General features: G+C 44.0%; 2 protein-coding genes across 5 annotated transcripts in view; one reads left to right on the top strand and one right to left on the bottom strand.

Annotated features, from left to right (window-relative positions):
- Nucleotides 1-15,418, bottom strand: part of BLVRA (biliverdin reductase A) — a 52,165-nt gene that overhangs the window by 31,912 nt on the left and 4,835 nt on the right. Inside the window, exons 2-3 of one of the 2 annotated variants that reach the window (XM_068936002.1) lie at nucleotides 9,730-9,860; nucleotides 5,911-6,153 (exon numbers count right to left, since the gene is read on the bottom strand). The gene's annotated coding sequence lies outside the window, so the exon portion shown is untranslated. Of the gene's footprint in view, nucleotides 1-3,953; nucleotides 4,146-5,910; nucleotides 6,154-9,729; nucleotides 9,861-15,418 lie in introns of those variants that run through there. The other variant, XM_068936006.1, reaches the window with a different exon arrangement.
- Nucleotides 3,291-15,418, top strand: part of COA1 (cytochrome c oxidase assembly factor 1) — a 53,344-nt gene continuing 41,216 nt past the window's right edge. Inside the window, exon 1 of one of the 3 annotated variants that reach the window (XM_068936012.1) lies at nucleotides 3,291-3,361. The gene's annotated coding sequence lies outside the window, so the exon portion shown is untranslated. The remainder of the gene's footprint in view (nucleotides 3,362-15,418) is intronic. The other 2 variants (XM_068936010.1, XM_068936011.1) reach the window with 2 other exon arrangements.

The raw sequence follows: 15,418 nt of genomic DNA, 5'->3' as shown, positions 1-15,418 counted from the left end.
CTGAAATTCTGTAGGAAGGGATCAAAAGGATATGTGATACATCTTTCTTTTCATCTTTTCCCATTCATTTCTTCTGATTAGTTAATTTCCTTACCAGCAAGTACTCAGGAACTCAGTCTCCTGGGTACGTTTGCTTTTCTGGAGTCATGTTTTCTGAGCCAGATACGGAGTTCTAAGTCAGGCAAAACTTCCGTGGTCCAACATGACTTAATCTGAACACAGCTTTTATACTGACACTACTACCCTGGATGTTTCAAATATGTTACAGGATGTTTCAAAATTCTCTCCTCCCCCTCTCAAACTCTTAATAGCACCATAGGCTAAAGCACAGATACACAGAACAACAGCTCTAATTACAGTAGTTGCACAACTGCAGTAACAAGGAGCTTCAGAGTATGACTAAGGAACTACATCCTAGACTAACAAGCAGGAAGCTTAAAGTGCAGCAAAGAAAGAATGAAGGCCTGTAACAGGTATGCACGGTAATAGCTAAAGCAGGACTCGCTGACCAGGAGATATAGCATTTAAAGATATATAACATGATTTCAACATGTGGGGCTGCTAGTGACTAGCACATGACTATATACTTAGCATAAAGGAATGAATCAATTAGCACATGATAGGAAATCATAACGAATGGCATAATGTCTGAAATAATGCATATGGGATGGATTAGAAGCAGCTGTAGCTCCGAGTCTTTGGATTCAGTAATAGTGCTAGCATTTGTACAGCGATATATGTTCAACAGGATCCTGGACCTGTTTGATCTCATAATTAACCTCAGAAAAAAGAAAAAAACAAAACAAAACGAAAACATAAACCCCCCTACTTTCCAGATGGATCAGCTCCCAAAACAAGGGTGGGAGTGGCAACACACAGCTAAAGCAGAGCACAGTTACCTCTTTCCAACACAAGCGCACTGCAGATTTAGGTTAGGTAAAACTGATCAGGTAACTATATTTTTTGGCACCACTACTTTCAGTCTGATCCCCAGTATACAGCTTCGAGCTCGCTCTTTGCCCTAGGTTTGTTTATTTACTCGGGTGCCTAAGTCATAAATCAAACACTTAATTGCACTGTAGACCTAGGGAAGTTCAAAGGGGTTGAGGGGCTGCTCCTTCAAAGAGGTGGAATGAGAAATGAGCGTTGGGGCAGGCATTTGTGGCCAAGGAGGGGGCAGCCGGCATGGCAGGAGAAGCTGGGATCCCCAGCGCGGCAGCAGTGGTGAGGGGGAAACACAGACCTTGGAAGCAGCAGCACACAGCTCCGTGGTATATAGATGCCTTAAAGAGTCTGTTCCTCTTTCCAGATGGAAATTAATATAGAGTATCTATAAATAATGAGTAGCTTTCAATACTAATAAAACTTCACCAAAATTTCATGGTTGCTGTATAGCTTTCATCATTGCTAAATAACAAGGACAAGGCCTGTAGGGGTGGTTAGGCTTACTTAGGCATAGCTGGGAACTATAGACAAGCTTTTGGCACAAAATCCTTCTTCAGGTGTGAAACATATAAAACAGATTTTCAAGTGAAACACAAATTGAAAACCGTTTTTCAGAGAGACTAGTTAGATGTGTAAGAGTTGGACGACCTCTGAAGGTAAACGTGGCTGGTCCCCACAGCGAAAGGATGTTAGTAGTGAGGGAGGAGGAGGGAAAGAGGTTAAAAAAACCCTATGTGACTTTGTATACAAAACAGCCTTTTAACAGGGCTTATCTGCATGAGCATCGGAGGAGTTCCCATTAGAATTAGCTGCCTCCAGTTCCTTCCAGTTGTGCTGTATTTCTCCTTGTCATTTTTTGCCATATCTTCACATCTTTTTGTCTCGTTTTACTGGTTGTCTTTTCATGTCTTGTTTCTCCCCACTCTCACCTTCCCCAGTCCCACAAGCATTACAAGTCCTAGCAAGTAGCTGATGTATTAATTAACTTCAACTATAACCTAGCAGTCTCTCACTTTTTGATTTCGCTAGGAGCAACAAAGCAATGCAAAATAACGTAATCACTCTGATGACAGGACTTCATTGGCAACCACTGGAAGCTCTACAAGGGAAAAAACAGTTATATTTGGAAGAACTCCATAAGCAGACAGTATTCCCACTAAAACACAATGGCAGAAACAGAAGTTACAATCACAAGCCAAAAGTGTAAATAAGAAGTTGGAAACTACTTGGATAAGAAAACAAACTGAGAAACGTTTGGTTCAACTTCTCTCCGCCAGGAAGCTCATACAATAAATAGCCAAGCATGTATGCTGTAGTAAGAAATAGCAGCAGAGGACACTCTCAAATTGGGACAGTCGTCATTTTAATTTCAGATGAATCAAGGGTTCTGTGAGCCTGGTACTCAGGACCTTGTAATCTGGTAACATTCACATACACTTTACTGAACGCTCAAGCCTAAACGCTGATCTCAGTTACACCGCTAGAAAGCCTACTAAATACGCTCCAAGAGTGAGTGACACCAGGTTATGCGGTACAACGATGGGGGATTATTTAGAGTGAAAAGATAAGCAGAAGAGAGCGGTAATTAAATTAAACACGCCTATCTCTTTGTGGAATCAGTTCCCAGGCAGGATCTAAAATTCAAACCCAAGTCTCTCTCGACTGCTGAAAAGATGCTTACCGAAACTGTTTATTTTACTCTAACGCGTACGGGTGGCTTTTTAAAATATTCCGTTTTGGGGCTTGCCCTGGAAAAATAATAAAGTAGCACAAAAAAAGAATGACTTCCAGAACAAGGTAGGAAGTTTGTGTTTTGGATTATTGTTTCTGAACAGGCAGGATTTTGGATACACAGCAGCCTGCACTTTGCCGCGGAAGTTGGCCGAAAGGCGCAGCTGTCTCTACACAGGCTTGCAAGACTCTCCGCTGCTAACTCTCCTTGCCAGCAAGTATTATACCCTGCTGCCCTTGAATAGCACAAGGCAACTGAGGAAAAACAAAGCAAACTTACAGTGTTTTAACCAGATAGTCACAGGCAACAGAAAAACCCTTTTCCGCAGATCACCACCCCCCCCCCCGAGAAAGCAAGGAGCCCACTCAAGCCGCAGCCCCCACTCATTTCATCACCAGGGCCAAGGCCACCCTCCTCCGGCCGCAGCGAACGGGCGAGGCACGGACCGAGGAAACCCCCAGCCCAGCCCCCGAGGAGCAGGACCCTAGGAAAAATATCCCCTTAGTTTAAACACAGAAGGAGCCAGGGCCGGCGGGGCGGTGGCCGCCGCGGCAGCCACCTTCCCGCCGGCCGGCCCTCCCCTTCCCTCCGCGCCGCCCTGCAGCGCCCCCTGGCGGCGTCGGAGCCCGCGGCAATGGCGGCTCCCACGGCCCACGCGTGAGCCCTTCTGTCGACCGCCGCGCCGTGAGTGGGGGGGGGCAGCGGGGGCCGGGGCGCGGTGAGGGCGGTTACGGCCGTTAGGGCGGGGCCCCAGCCCCCTCCCTTGGCGCGCTCGGCGCTGCACAAAATGGCGGCCGCGGGGCCAGCTCTGGAGGGGAGCTGTGGGGAGCGGGGGTGGAGGGGCAGCGAGGGGGCTGAGACGGGGGGGGGGGGGGAGTTTACATTCAAGGCGATCGCACACCTGAAAAGCAGTGTTGAATGCAAGGAACCGCGGGCGTGTTTAAAAAAGGCAATAGCGGTGCAGATGCAAGTGAGATAACCTAGGCCCGGAACAGCTGTCCAGCCAGGTGTCCCAGTTCCTGCGAAGCGCGCAGGCTTAGCCGAGTAAGAGGATGAGGCAGCGCAGTAATTACCACGCACATCATCTCACAGCGCGATTACTAGAACAGTTTTAATGGTAATTTTATATTTAAATACATCTTAACTGTTTTTAGAAACGGTGCACGAGGCAGATGCATCTCGTAGGCTTTAAGCAAAAGCCAATAAGCCGAAAACGGTTGAGTAATTATAAAGCTCTGAGGACTGGCTTCCTCTAAGGCTGGTTTCGGCTACTTACATAAATATAAGTATCATTTCCAGAGGCCGCGCTGCCCAGGGCCTGTGCTGGCGAGGATGAGCTGGAGAAGGCGCAGGATGCAGTCGCTTGGGCCCCAGTACGCAGAGGGCGACGGGGGTGCGGGGACACGTGAATTTAAAGCAAGTCAGCCGTGGTGACTCTTGTCTACCTACCGAGAAACCTCGGGCCGGATTTACTTTGTCACTCACATACAGCTTGAGAAGTGATTGATGCTCCTTAAGCATGTATTTAATATTCATTCTGATGCCACAAAGGGAAAAAATTGCTATTTCTCCCCCCCCCCCCTTTTAAAAATCCAAGCCCTCCTGTTAAGATCACTCTTGTCACTAAACCAGACTAGTTTCCCCCATCCCTTTTTACTGTACATTTTATCATTTTAAAACGTTTAATATTTTACACAGCAGCATCTCTGAGGTTTGGTGTACTTCATTCATTTCTTCCTAGTGAACCAGATGGGAGACCTGATCTGATTTGAAACTAACTCAGCAAACTCCCCCTGCCTCCCGGCCTGCCTGGTTTTAACCCAGACCAATTACTTTCTGCTGATTTACATGAACTCTTAAAGCACCATAAGCGAGTGGGTAGTGCAGAGTGGGCAGGATTGCCTGATTTTGATAAAGTATTGAACCATACACGTGAGCCTCCCCCCTCAGGCCAGCTTCACAGGTTGGAGTAATAGCAGGCTGTCACAGCAAGATGGCCCTGTTCCACTGCCCCAGCCACTGCACGGTTTGTATCAAAAACCAAGCGGATCCCTAAATCTGAAAGTTGATTTTCCGTTGTATTTGCAGCTTGCAAAACCCTGCAGCTATGCAGTCCAGCAGGAGGGAGGGAGAAGGGGCGAGAGCACCTCTTTCAGCAGAAACAGCCATGCTTAGGTGCTGCATTAAACTGACTCTTAGCCTTTTGGTTTGAGTCTATGCTTTGACTCACAAATTTGAGTGGTAAACCAAGATTTCATTTCATGCAGTAGCCCATGTTGAAGTTTTTCATACTTGAATGGAGGTTCACGTAGAAAAGACAGATGTGTGCATGTTGATGCAGAGATGACAAAATACTGCATTTTTGGCAGCCTGCTGCATCAAGATTTTTTTTTCTTAGTTAACACTTGAAAAGAATTGCTGGTCCTCAACTTCTTAACTTTTCTTTGCATTTTATGTTATATGTTCACTGGCTGATTTTGGATATTTCAACATCTTAACAATTGACACTTTGCTAGTTTAAGATAACATAATAATTTATTACATTTATTTCCCCTAAGACAGAAGGGATTCTCACCAAGAGGGGAATGAAAAGGTTAGTCAAATGTAATAAAGTGATTTTTTATTGTTAGATGAGCTTTAATTTGGATTCCTGTAAATTGAATGAAAAAAAAACATGGAGAATGGAGATAAGGCGCTTTTGTGATTAGAAGAAAAATAAAACCGAAACCCTTCATTACTATCTTGCAGCTTTTTCTAAGTAGCACTTTGCTGTTGCAGTTCTGGAATTAATGAAGTGTGCATGGATTATTGCAGTACATATTTCACTTCAAAGCTGGTTATTGCCTAGAAGTTGGAGGCTCTGCATGGCTGTTGAAACATACTTATCTTGGCCACTTTTCTAATACAAGTTTTGGGGTTTTGCCTCAATGCCGGAGTAGCAAAAAGAGTAAAATAAATCCTTACATTTGCAGATCTGACCCCAGCATAACAGGAGGAAGAACTGATGCTGGGGGTTTTCACTAGACTTAGCATATTATAGCTGAGTATTGTCACCCACCCAAAGGGACAGGCATACGCATGTCTTCTCCAATAACATGGCACTTGACCTTTAGTTTATACCTGCCACAGGCTACTCAACACAGATGAATGTGACTTACCTACTAAACGCCAGAGCTGCATTCAAGCATTGCTATTTCACAACAGTTTCTCTTATTTGACCCAGAATAACTTACCTAAGGAAGTCTGCAGGACAGACTTTAGAGCGGCTCTGAGGATTATGTGATGGCAAACCTAGTTGTGGTTGTTCTGAGAATTATAACTGATCTCGAGATACAGATTTAAAGGCCACGTCAGTTCTAGCGTAGTTCTGTGCAGAGAGACCTCACCACAGGTCTGACTGTTGACTGTACTGAAGAAGCCACAGAAGCCAAAGTCAGCAGCAGATGTGCATGAACACTTGATCTTGAAATGTTTGCCTATTCAATGGAAAAGAAAAAACCTAGTTAGATTTTTCTTTTTGTCCATAGAGCTGTCCACGACTAGGTTGAGAACTTAGAGTATGATTTTGCATAGCTGAGGAGGTTGCAGAAAAAGGCCGTATTGTTTCTCGGTTTTTCTAAGTAAGCAGCAGTTATTTACCATAACGCTAGTGTAGGAGGTAACCTCTTGAAGACGCAGACTTATTTGTTCTGTTCAGCATATCATAAGGAATAGAAACAATTTGAGAGCATACTTGAGAAAAGCCACTTGAGAAGCAAGCAAGAGCTTGAAACTTTACTAACACGGTTGGACTGTCTAAATTCAGTGTTGCATCTTAGTCTTTCCTTATTGTGAGCAGCTTGAAAAGCATCATTGGCTACTTACACTGACGTTTGCTTTTAGAAGTGCTTCAGGAATGCATTCTGGTATTAGAGTATCTTTGCTTATGTGATAAAATACTTTAATGTGGTGGGGTGAGTGTTAGTCTTTTGTTTTTAAGAAACGCACAGCAGTAGTTTTTGTATTTAAATCTCCCCTCCTGCAGGACAGGGTAGTTTGTTCTTCTTACTATTGCATATTACATGAAATGATTGTACATCATACCACAAGCAAAGACTACACAGTCCCTGTTTCTGGAGCTGTCTCTTACAGAATGGCTTCAGATTACGTTAACACCAGTAGGTAGCAGATTGCGGGGGCGGGGGAAGGAAACAAAAATTAAGTTGTTCCTACCATTAATTTAAACACAACAATAAAGAAAGTAAGACTAATCATCCTTTGCCTGCAAGTGGATTCTGCCATCGTGTTATTAGACCCTTCATAGATCAAAATGGAGACGTGAACAGGAAGTGTTTTCCTTTTTCATATCTGTAGCTGTATCTGCTTTGAAGAATGGCTTCATAAGCTTCTCCCATTATTAACTAACAAAGAGATAGAGATCTTCCACATCCCTGTGTGCCGCGCTCCAGATGCAGATTAACTTCATTAAGGCCAGCAGTAATTTCCCAGTCTGCCTGACAGGTATCGGTCTATATTTCAGTATTAATGTAGATGCTCACTTTGATGATGTTAAATGAGTTAGAGCCGAGAGTGGTTCAGATCATCTCCATGTACTGCACTTTGGCTTGAACGTGAAGTTCTTTCAGCTGGACCAGCAGAAGCTGCACTTCAGGAGCATGCCTTACACCCTCCAACTCCAAACAGGTGCTGGAGTCTGTACGACTAGGCAAGAGCTAGTTCAAACTAACCACACATCCCCAAAACTTACATAGTGGGAACGGATGCCTTCAGCATCAGATACTTGGACTTACAGATCTGCACTATTTGCTGATGTAGATACAGCAGCCATAGTTGTGAAAGAGATCAGTCTTAACTGTCAGTCAATTAGAAACGGATCTGTTGGGACTCTCCCAGAAGGGAGTCCCATAGGGAATGTGAACACTCACGGGGAATTTTGATCCAGTAAAAATCTAACCATCCTAAAGATCAGTTCCTTGGACTTTCCAGCTTTTAATGCTTTCCAGGCTTTTAGTGGTCTGGAAGAATCTCTAGAATTTCTGGTATAACGTTGGAGAAAAACCACAAATTGAGGGAGTAAACAAGGGTTAGCCAGTTATACTGAGATCTAGAATGCTTGGAAAGAGGGACTCATTTGAACAACATTCTTTTGAATGTAACATGCAAAATCATTCACCTGAGGATGGGGTAATATATGTAGGGTATTTGAAAGGTGGGAGACAACACGCAGGAATGCAGAGACAGTTGCATATACAGGGTGAATAGACTGCCCAACAAGAGCTCCCTGTACTGGGTTGTAGGCAGAAGGAATACCAGTCCTGGGTGCATAAGCAGAGAGACAAAGTAACAGCAAAGCACGGATTGGTGTCCTGTTCATGGCATAAGAGGGAACCATGAAGGCAGTGCTAGCATTAAAACCAGGCACAGAACTTTTATGATTTGAAAGATTAGAAAGAGACCTTTAAGAATTGACTCTGGAAAGCGTGCTAGATAGGACCGATGAAGCTTGAGGAGGCATATTTAGAGGCAATTCAATTGCTCTCCACATAGGTATTTTAGAGATTTCTACTGGGCCTACTAGGCTCGGCAGTTTTAGCCTGCCAGGAAAAAGAAGCATGAATCAGTGGGTGAAAACCAGAGCTGGAGACAGGTGAAATTCAGGAACAAGGTACATGATCTCACTGTGAGGAGAACAAGTAATGGAACAGCTTATTGAGTAGAACAGTGGTTTTGTTTAAAGCCTTAAAATCAGGAAAGGGGATTGTCTTAAAAATCCTTTAGGTCTTGTCAGCTCAGTGCAGACATCACTAAGGAAGGTTCTTTGACTTCCTTACAACATGATCTCATTTTCTATTACCTCTCCCCAAAATTAGATCGCGCCCAAACGTACAGTGAGCATCTCTTCAGAGGCCTTCCCTGAAAGCAGCCTTGCCAAGCAGCCGACAAAATCATTTTTCCTTTATGCTGCCTGTCCATCATTATCCCCAGCCATAATAAAAGGGAGACTGCAGAGAAACATTTGCCATGCTTAATGGGACTACTGGTCCAGCAAGTATGTTATTAATGCACATTCAGCAGAAAAAGAAATAGGATATCTGTCTAAATGGTGACGTGACACTGTTTCCCCCATGACTTGGGATATCAAGCACTTAACCTGCAGTCAGAAACTTTAGGATTACATTTTGCTATGGCCCTTTACTGTTGTTTTTCCTCTGGATTGCAGGAGCTGCAATGTGATTTAGGTCATATGCCAAGCCATTTTGACTCCTAAGTTTAAATGGATGAATGATGTTGTTTATTCCACTAGGACTAGAAAGCAACTATCAACACTTAGAGCTGCTGCATGAGCTCCTATAAGAAGCTTGAGAAAACCTTCTGTTATATAGAAAACAGAGAACTGCATGCGAGTTATGAGAACTGTGGCTGTTTAAGTTTAATCCTGGCATTCGAGAACATTACCCTGGCTTCTGACAGAGAGGTACATTAATGGACACAGCTGAACAAGCACTGAGAGAGAAAACCGAAAGCCTATCTATCTGCTTCAGAGCCTGCAGTACATTTACAATGGTAGAGCATATTGGCATAACTGAAGAGAAGAAGTTTCTGTATCTGAGAATAACATTAGAGATCCTTTTTTTTTAAAATCATTTCACTTGCTCTAAGCAACTACACAGATACAACATCACTTTGGCAGAAGTGCTGGTTTGTTGCAGTACAGCATTTCTACACACTACATAGCTGGAAAGCCTACCTGAAGAGGTGTTATACAATAAATAGTACCTCTAAGATTCCCTACGCAGTACAGAGTAAGTTGAGAGATACCAAACAGAGGCTGGCACACAAGTTGGCAAAAGACAAATCCCATTCACACCAAATAACAAGCTTCAATCCTTTGAAAAAAATCAAATCCTTGTATCCTAACACATTTTTAAACACTTAGTCTCCTGCCTAAAGTATCTTTAGACTCCAGCTGTAGAATGACCCTTCCTGACCCTGGAAGCTCTCAGCTGTCCTCTTTCAGTTCCTAACCTCCCATCACGTGCTGCTTGTATCACCTTTCTCCTTCGAGCCTCCCAGGTGCAAGGCTTCCCACTGGAAGATGTGCTCTTTAACTCTTCCTTTCCCAGAAGTGTTGGGCAGCATGTTGCCCCCAGTCTTTCCCTTGCTGGGCATGGAGACCCTGATCCTGAAAAACAAACGTTCCAGATTTTGCATGAGTAAAAATGAGTTGTCTGAATTTACTTTTACTTCCTTTTTCCAGTCAGAAATGAATTATGAGTTCCACAAGCTTCTGAGCAAATGAGTTGAAATCTAAGGGTGTGTATGGTTTACAGTCCCTGTTAAACACAACATATTTTTCCCCTTCATGACAAAAGGCGATCTCCATTTCTTTCTCCGTTCTTTCTACAGTGATCTTCATTTCTTCTTCCATTTAATTAGAGTTTTGCCACAGACCTAAGTAGGAGGTAGTTCAGGTCCCAAGCTTCTTAAAACAGTGGAAAGATTTATTCCAAATGTGGGACATAGTAGAAGGATGATTGGAAACTGAGCGCTCCCTTTTGCATGGCGAACATGCCCTAGCTTGGTGAGGTTCTTTCCTAAACCTAAACTGTGAGCAAGCGACCATGCAGAGTCACAAACCAGAGTATAGTATAGAGGCATACGCCTCTTGGAAATCATGAGCAAAGCTAATTCTAGTCTTGACCTCACTGAAGTTGGTGAAGTATCTTCCACGTACTTGAATGGAGCCAGGATTTTACTATAGGCTCTTACTCTCTTATTTTGCAGGAGTTAATGTATACTGCACAGTAAATGCCACTGAAATTTGTTTTAGCCATCCTCCCCACCTCCCATTCTCCCTTTTCCTGTAGGACAATTGAGTTTTAAAACACCGGTGAGGTGGCTTGAGAACTCGGTGAGGTGGCTTGAGAACTGGCTGGATGGCCGAGCTCAGAGGGTTGTGGTGAATGGAGCAGAGTCAAGTTGGAGGCCTGTGGCTAGTGGTGTCCCCCAGGGGTCAGTCCTGGGCCCAGTCTTGTTCAATATATTCATCAATGACCTGGAGGAAGGGACAGAGTGCACCCTCAGCAAGTTTGCTGATGATACTAAACTGGGGGGAGTGGCTGACACACCAGAAGACTGTGCTGCCATTCAGAGGGACCTGGACAGGCTGGAGAGGTGGGCGGAGAGGAACCTCATGAAGTTCAACAAAGGCAAGTGCAAGGTCCTGCACCTAGGCAGGAATAATCCCATGCACCAGTACAGGCTGGGGACTGACCTGTTGGAAAGTAGCTCTGCCGAGAAGGACCTGGGAGTGCTGGTGGACAACAAGTTAAACATGAGGCAGCAGTGTGCCCTTGTGGCCAAGAAGGCCAATGGGATCCTAGGGTGCATTAGGCAGAGTGTTGCCAGCAGGTCGAGGGAGGTGATCCTGCCCCTCTACTCAGCCCTGGTGAGGCCTCACCTGGAGTACTGTGTCCAGTTCTGGGCTCCCCAGTACAAGAGAGACATGGCACTGCTGGAGAGAGTCCAGCGGAGGGCTACCAAGATGATTAGAGGGCTGGAGCATCTCTCCTATGAAGAAAGACTGCAAGAGCTGGGCCTGTTCAGCCTGGAGAAGAGAAGATTGAGAGGGGATCTCATCAACGTGTACAAGTATCTGAAGGGGGAGTGTCAAGAGGATGAGGCCAGCCTCTTCTCCGTGGTGCCCAGCAACAGGACAAGAGGCAATGGGCAGAAACTGAACCACAGGAAGTTCCATCTGAACCTGAGAAAAAACTTCTTCACTGTGAGGGTGACAGAGCATTGGAACAGGTTGCCCAGAGGGGTGGTGGAGTCTCCTTCGCTGGAGATATTCAAAACCCGTCTGGATGTGATCCTGGGCAATATGCTCTAGGTGACCCTGCTTGAGCAGGGAGGTTGGACGAGATGATCTCCAGAGGTCCCTTCCAACCTAAACGATTCTGTGATTCTGTGATTCTTCAGCCTTCATCATCTCCATTCCCCTTTTTATAGAAGAAACTGTATAATGATCTCTCCAGCATTCTGCTTGAGCAGCACTGTTGGCATCGCTTTTACTCTGTATTAATCATAATGCACGCTAGTATGATGTCTTCCATCAGAATTTTAATGCACTTAACAAATATTAATTAAGTAAGTATTGCGTCTCTGTGAGGCATGTAAGTAATTAATTTTATAAGTCAACACCATAAAAAGGAGAAAGAAGGGTTGATTCTCATATTAGTACATAGCCTTATATTAGTTTACAGTTACTTTCTTCACAGGTGTCTGGACCTGAAATAAGTTCCTAATGCAGCTTTGGTAGGGGCCACAGCAGCAGGAACATTTTGTGAAGCTTAACTGCAAGACACCTCTCACCTTTCCGTTAAGTGAAAGCATGTCCTTCCACCTTTGTTGTAAAATGGAGTCATGGTACGTCAGGTCGGTAGAGAAGGTGAGAGAACAGTCTGAGACTTGAGCTCCAGCCCTGCGTTCAGTTCATCAGAACAGATGTTCCTAGACTTCTCTTGTCCCATAGTTGCTTTTCTACAGGTAGAGAAGGACTCTCTGGATGTAGCATGCTGCCTGTTCCCAGACACGTTTACTCTTTCTGCCTGGAAATCACATTTGGGCAGATTTTGAGGACTTGATAAATTTGTCTGGGATTTCCGGATGTCTGGTAGCTTTAGGGAGCAGATACTTCTAAAGTAGTTGCTGCATGTCTGGAAACTCTGGACATTGTTGCGGCGAGCATGCACTGCAGTCGCACAACATGAAGGAGCCTAGTAGGAGCAGCTCTGTGTGTGTGCGCGCTGTGCTGTGTAGCCGTGCATAGTTAAGTACAAAACTCTTAGAGAACAGCAGACTTGCTGTGAACGAACTGGGCAGTCAGTGCAGTGCTTTCAGGAGGGAACTACGCAGTTATTTGCATATATATTACACATCCACTGGTTCTTAGGCATGCTGCAGTTAACTGCATAAGCACACACTTTTTTTCTGCGCAGGAAATCCTCTGCAGACGTATGGGGTTCCTACCCCTCAGGTTTGCCTTCTCACATCCATCCCCCCCCTAAGCAACACTAATCAGGACCTGTACTTGTTCCACTTCTCCCTTCTGCTTCCCCTTCCCGTCCTATGACATGTCCTCGCGCTGAGGCTGTGCTTCCCCGAGACACATGGAGACAATTTCACAGTTCTCCACCAAAGAGAGGTGCCAGTCCCCAGTCCTTCTGCCTGCCAGCTCCCCTTGCTCTTGGTCGCCCTGCTACTTACCTTGCCCCGGTTCTGGCATTTTTTGCATCCCTCCATTAGTCACTTTAACCAACTAGCCTGGATGAAAAATAACAGAAAGGTGGATATTTTTCTGCTGGAATAATGAGATAAATCAGCTCTCAAAATGATAAAGGTAAATGATCTGAGAAGTACCCGAGCTGCTGCAAGCGGGAGCAATTTGCAGCTGGGAGGCTGGGAAAGAGATAGAAAGACTTACCCTCTCACTCATGCAGCAGTGACTTGTTACCTCAGCTCAGCTGCTGCTGGAATGGTAGCTTGATGACTTCCTTCTTTCTTTTGCCTTTCTCTCCCTTGCCATTTACAGCTTTGTCATTCCATTTGGGGAAATTTGGGTAGATTCCCAGTGTTCTCCGTACCTCCACAGAAGAATCATATTTTTGGTAGGGTTATCAGGGATTTTCTATATCGTGATCTTACAGGCAATTCCATAAGAAATGTCTTTAACATACTTCTGTGGCTTAAAAACAGTTAAGTTGTTTTGGGGTTCTGTTCTTTTTTGGCCCAGCTATTCCTCTATCAGAGGCTACCAAATACATTGCTACTGTGATGTTCAGAAACCTCCCAGCTTTTTAAACATACCTATTCTGATACTAAGGTATCCTCAAAAAAGGCTTTGAATGCTGTCACTTGCCTACTTCAAAAGGTTACTGGTTTCTAAAGTGGACTTAAAGCTGAATACAGCTCCCATATCTTGTGGAATCTGTGTTTCAAAATTAAACCGAAATTTGAGAAGCTTCTGATGACCACCTCAGAGAGTGTCAAGCACACGATCTCTTCTCTCCAGCCCTCTGCAAAATTCATACAAAATTTAAAAATCAATAGGTTTTCCAACTCCATAACAGATTTGAGCTAGAGCAGAAGCTCAAAACATGATCAAATGGTGTTTATTCCTTCAGTATTGTTTGAGAGATGATATAAGGCTTCAGCACATTAATAAGGGAATTAGACATCCATCTGCCACAGTGGTAGAGCGCTGAGGATCAAAAGCACATTCTCATCTGCTTGACACACACACCCAGTGTTCATTCATTAGTGGCATACTTTTAGCGTAGGTTATAACTGTACACATCATACAACAAAGCCATGCCATGAAGGCCCCTGTCCGTAGGGAAGACAGAGAGCAGAAAAAAAGTCAGATTGATTAAAGCATTCTCGGCGGCTGAGAACATGACTAACGCAGACACAGTTTGCTGTGAACTTTGAAAGGGTGGGAAGAATAACTGCGCACCATTGTCTTTGTTTGATGGTATTGTTCAGAATGAATGCCCCACTGATAAAATAATTCTTGATAAAACGCGCTGTAGCTTTCAGAAGTCGTACGATCAAAGTGCACTCGGTGGATATGTGTTGGAGTATCAGCGTTCTGGAAAATATGCTCAAATTAGCAGTTTGAGCTGTCCATCTGTTTCAGTGATAGAAAGTGACGGTCTAAGTGTATGTATTTTAAACCAAATACAACCCCTGTTATGTTCTGCGGAGGAAAGAGAGGCTGGCCTTTCCTGAAAGAGGAAGGAGACGAAACCCATTGTGTTTATTCTCATATTCATGCCATAGGAATCTCTCTAAAGACCTAGACTTTAATGGGAAAGTAGAAAACATTTACTTAGTTGTTTTGTGTTTATAGAAAATACATTTCCTCACCTTCAATTTAGGAAAATCCCAGTTGTAAAGAGGCTAACTGGGCAGATTCCAGGTCAAATTTGTTCCTGGCATGGTGGTGCTGAGTTAGTGGCAGTGCCTCAGCTATGAGTTGCGCTCTTCCTTTCCGTAAAAGTGAAAGTGTGTTAGCCAGTTGCTTCGGAAGCGTGCCTGTGGATTGTACACAGCTAATCCTCTTTATACTTTGCTGACTGTAACCTGCTTAGTCTTACATGAAGTGTATTCCCCGTCTTTTTGTGAGCCTGATCCAAAGCCTGTTGAAGTCAATGGAAAAAGTCCAGATTTTTTTCAGTAGTTTTGGAGCAGACTCTATATGAACAGCTGGTCTAGTATTGAGTCTTCAAGTTGAAAGACAAGGAAAATAAGCAGTACCAAACCGCATTGGACTCAATGCTGTATTAACGATATAAATGAAAGTAACGTGAAACTTGTGAAAGCAGACTGGACAAAACACTCTGAAACATGCTGCAGAGAGTGGTCTAGTGCTAGCAGGGGAATAGGTTAGATATTTAATAATTTCTTTTCCATAGCTTTTAGTTTTCCACAGATTCTATAATGTAACAGTGCTTTTTTTTTTTTTTTTCCCTTAGGCAAATAGCTGCCAGACAGCAGCAATGGAATGAGAACATATGTAGTGTTTGCTTTTATCTTACATTACAAAAGAAGTATGAATACCTTGTGATATTCCATGTATGAAATTACAGGTGTCAAATCATTTGGTGCTTTAGGTGCTGTGCCAAAAAAGTAATCCAGTAAAAATAGCTATGTCCTGTCAAAACTCAGCATTTAGTA

Source organism: Struthio camelus, chromosome 2 (genome assembly GCF_040807025.1).
Source record: "Struthio camelus isolate bStrCam1 chromosome 2, bStrCam1.hap1, whole genome shotgun sequence".
Taxonomy (NCBI): domain Eukaryota; kingdom Metazoa; phylum Chordata; class Aves; order Struthioniformes; family Struthionidae; genus Struthio; species Struthio camelus.
Note: the sequence above shows the minus strand (reverse complement) of the source record. Positions and strands in the feature narration are given on the sequence as shown.